This window comes from Perkinsus marinus (genome assembly GCF_000006405.1).
Source record: "Perkinsus marinus ATCC 50983 genomic scaffold scf_1104296934348, whole genome shotgun sequence".
Classification (NCBI taxonomy): Eukaryota; Perkinsozoa; order Perkinsida; family Perkinsidae; genus Perkinsus; species Perkinsus marinus.
This window is the reverse complement of record NW_003214835.1, coordinates 5,381-9,623: the sequence shown is the minus strand read 5'-3', so window position 1 is coordinate 9,623 and position 4,243 is coordinate 5,381. Positions and strand designations below refer to the sequence as shown.

At 42.2% G+C, this 4,243-nt stretch overlaps 1 non-coding gene across 1 annotated transcript; it reads right to left on the bottom strand.

Annotated features, from left to right (window-relative positions):
- Window positions 1-1,787: 1,787 nt before the first annotated feature.
- Window positions 1,788-1,869, bottom strand: Pmar_PMAR012305. The gene has a single exon. It is a non-coding gene; the product is annotated as a tRNA-Ser (tRNA).
- Window positions 1,870-4,243: the final 2,374 nt, after the last annotated feature.

Genomic DNA, 4,243 nt, shown 5'->3' with positions numbered 1-4,243 from the left:
ATAGTAGAGTTCATCAATCCATCATGAGTAGTACCTTCTTTTCTACTCTTGTGGAAGTTATCTCACTAAGGCTGATGTTGTACTTCATGTTGATTATGCTGTTCATAGTGTTATTCAAGAAGTTGTTCCCATCATTAAGGATACACTCTAGTGTCACACTCCTGTATCACAATATCGGCTAGTGTAATCTCCTTTATATGATTGGGAAGAAGAAGCTCTCAAGGATTCCCCCAGGCGGCCTCTAAAAGGAGTCACCAATCGGGTAGGGATAATCAAGTATAGTGTATTAGGACGTAGTAGTAGATGATGATGAGGCGTAGAGCCTACTCGATGATAGAGCTATGATACAGTACATCTAACTTCATTCTCATCATCTTCCTGTTGTTGCATGCAAGAGCGTTGTATCATCATTTCTATGAACTCCCCTTGTTGTGAGGTAAGAGTTACCCAGTGTAATTGACGGAACTCATGCGTATATCTTAGTGCCTCATTTTCTATGGTCATGATCCCTTGTGATGATGCTATTGTACGACAATGTGTATGGTCATGATGATGACGAGCCTGTTACGGTATTATTAATGCTTATCTCCTTCAACCTTGAAGGTATACATATCGAATAGCTCTCCTCGTTATTGCTGAGAGGGCATTCGTCGTCCATGCTGCTACCACCATTGTTGCAACTGCAACTAAACCCAATAATAATGCTACTGCTCCAATAACAGAAACACACCTCATTTTCTGCCGTGCTGGTGGTGATGGCACCCTGTATGGGAATGCAGCATCATCTTACCCCGTAATAGCTCGACAGTGGCATTCTCTTCGAGTAACATGTCTACAACCCTCCTGCCATATCGTGGCTGATAATCATAATCATCATCGTGCTCATGAGTGAACCCCATTATTAGTATTACCTTCATGATATAGCCTCTAGAGGCATCATCTCCTCCTTTGAATATAGCCTTCTTGGGCTTAGGACGCTGACATGATCACTATTACATCTTGTCATGTACAACCATAACTACCACCCACTTCTTTTCCGGAGTGTTCGCTTAGTTTAGTACTACTACTACTACCACTAACACCTTCGATCGACTTATAAGGTTTCCACTGTTTCAAACTATTAGCTAATAATGGTGATCCTAGACGATACCGAGATAACATCAATGATCAACTGTAATAATGAACTCGTAAGCACGATGACATTAACACAACCAGGTCATAACTAAAGGTTATAAACTATTATAATTCATGATAATGAAGATAACCCCATCAACTACATTGAACATCGAAGCTAAGGGAACTATCAAATGCTCGGGGCAGGGGGGATTTAGTCCACCTTGTCTCATCCCAACTTATTACACAAATGCCTCGATAACAACAGGATTTCCCTCATAACATTCATGCCTGATCGAATAGACAGGAATTTGGAATGGAATTGTCGCAGCCTAGAATCGCCTTGAGTACTGCTGCTATGTGGAGACGATGCTAGTGTCGTGACCCTTGTATCATCATCAACCCTTTTATCTAGACAAAGATCATTGTGGAGGGCCTGTAGACTAGATAGATAAGACTCACTTACATATCATTGTAGGCTCTTCTCACTCACGTTGGAGTTCCTCCTACAGGTATTCTACCATCATCATATACTCGGGGATAATGCCGTTTATGATACGATGATACGCTGCATGCCTCTCCATCCGCGATCGAGGCTCCTGAGGCGGACAGAAGGAACTTACGCATGTTGAAGAACTAATCGGGAATGAGTACTAATAATCGAGACAGAATAACGACAGCGGCAGGATTCGAACCTGCGCAGGCAGAGCCTAGTGGATTTCGAGTCCACCTCCTTAACCACTCGGACACGCTGTCTGTAAGAATTGGGATTAGCTTCTGGGCTAGACGCGAATAAGACCAATCTTTTATTTTCCATCCCACTTCAAGTCGCTTCAATCTCCTAAAACTATCGTCTCTGCATTTCGGAACCAACGAGCTCCATTCGATTATCTTATCCTCGCTAAAACAACATTGCTGATAGAGCATCTCTGACGCGACGGTTTACGGACGCTCTCCACCAGCATACTCACGTAGTCTACGGCTAAAGGATTACTGAAGGATCTCCAAGATATACTGGCTGAATCTCTTAGGCAGCGGATTTCAATTGAGTTCGCCGCCTTTCCTCGAGGTACAAATTCTGAAGATTGAACCTTCCGCGGAGTTTATTGGTGGATTGGCCGATAGAGCTCCTCCATGACTGACTGTTGAGCGCCTATCGGAGGCATCTAATCGCCTTGGAAGTCTATGATTGAATGGCGGCGTTGGATTATTACTAATTCTTGGGGGAGGGGGGCAACGGTGAGTATCCCCATCCCCAGGAAGGCCTTAACAAAACACCATTATCGGTGGCGACTATCGGATCCAACTTCTTGTACCGCATCCCTCTTATAAATGCTGCGGTTTTTATTTCCCATATCTCCTCGTGGTGAGTATGATTCTCTTCCGTGTCCTAGTCTCCTGTCTAGTTGGTGACGTAGACCGTAAGACGCCGTACCGAGAAGAACATATTCTATGATTCGCTAGGCTTAATTGGACTACAATTAGAAGGAATGTGTCCTTCAGTTAAGAGGAGATAATGAAAGGAAGGAGACAACGACGAGTGGCCCGTTATTCACAAGGCGCTGCTGTTTTCGTGTATCCGTTCATCTAACAGGTCATTATCATCTCATTGTTGTTGTTGTTCACCCCCGTGTCGTCTGAGATTCCCCTATCATACAAAGAAGTAGTACGAGAGCTATTAGCAGCAGTCGACTGATATCGATACTCCGAACCTGTCTGTTACCACCACCACCACCACCACCACCACCACCACCACATTCAACAGAAAGACTTTTCCAATACCTTAAGCAGTCGTGAAGGTAAGTCTCCAACTCCCACTCCCACTCCACCTAACACAGCATTGGAGTTGTTGACCATGGAAGGAGATAATGATATGATGATACTAGTAGTAGTAGTAGATGGGCAAGAGTTGGAAGACTATGATAGTAGTACAGAGGGTTTCAATACCTCTCAAAGAAGTTGGAGGTACACGTCTTCCGCATATACTATATTACCTTCTTATATCATCTTCAACTCCCTCATCGTCGACAAAGTCGAATCTCCTCTGGAGAGTCTCCCCTCATACAGTATTGGCGGTTTTGTCGTATGTAGCTCCTCTGCTACTGCTGCTGCTGCTGCAGTCCTTTTTGAGTGTAGATAGTGCTCGTGTCTATTGATAAGCGGTTTGGAATGTTAATATCACAGCTGTGGTAATAACGATTCCTCTGAAGTATTCCTCTGTACTACCAGGTAATAATGATGTTGCCTATATCATACTTGAGTTAGATGATGCTACCAAGCATATCATCCCATAGGTAAGGTAGAAGGTTAAGGCTTGAAGAATGAGGAAGTGATGGTAATGTTAGGTACATTAACGGTTATTATCGAACCTACTACAGGATTGTACACGTTGTGACGATGGTACTACCTCTATTAGGAAGGTAATGAGTTCTCCATTTAGGGGGTATCCGTGTTACTAGCGTTATACAGGTAATAATATGACTTGCGATTGCTATGTATGGGATCACTAGCATGATGATGATGATGATGATGATGATGATTGTGTTAATAGCAGTAGTTTTACTCTCTCAACAAGACATAATGGTATAAGGATTATTGAGGTGATTACTACTACTACTATCATTCATAATCAGAGCCTTTAACCGTATGAGGAGAGTTACCCTTACTGCAGTATCCCTATGTTTCATGTTATATACATGTATTGGTATAGGTGAATATCTAATATGGGGTCCTCATACACAACCATCATTGATGCTTCATCTAAAGTACTACTACTACTACTATCATTATTGTTATTATCGTCAAAGTTAGAGATGATTTTATATCGGGTAATGTAGTGGTGATGGTAGTATACATCTCTATGTGTTTGGCAGTGGTGTTATCTTTTCCTGGTAATATATTACCTATCAAATTCACTGTAGAAGAAATGTTATGGTGATATATGACAATCCTAACCATCTTAATATTACTATCCAGAGATGAGTGATAATACCCGTACAGTTATCCCAATGTTCCGATCGTTGTAGTCATCGACCAGGTTATTGATACCCTTTAGATCCTCGTTATTCTACTCATACTAATAGCATCATATTAACAAGCTGAAGCACCGGTATCACATATTATAAGAGAA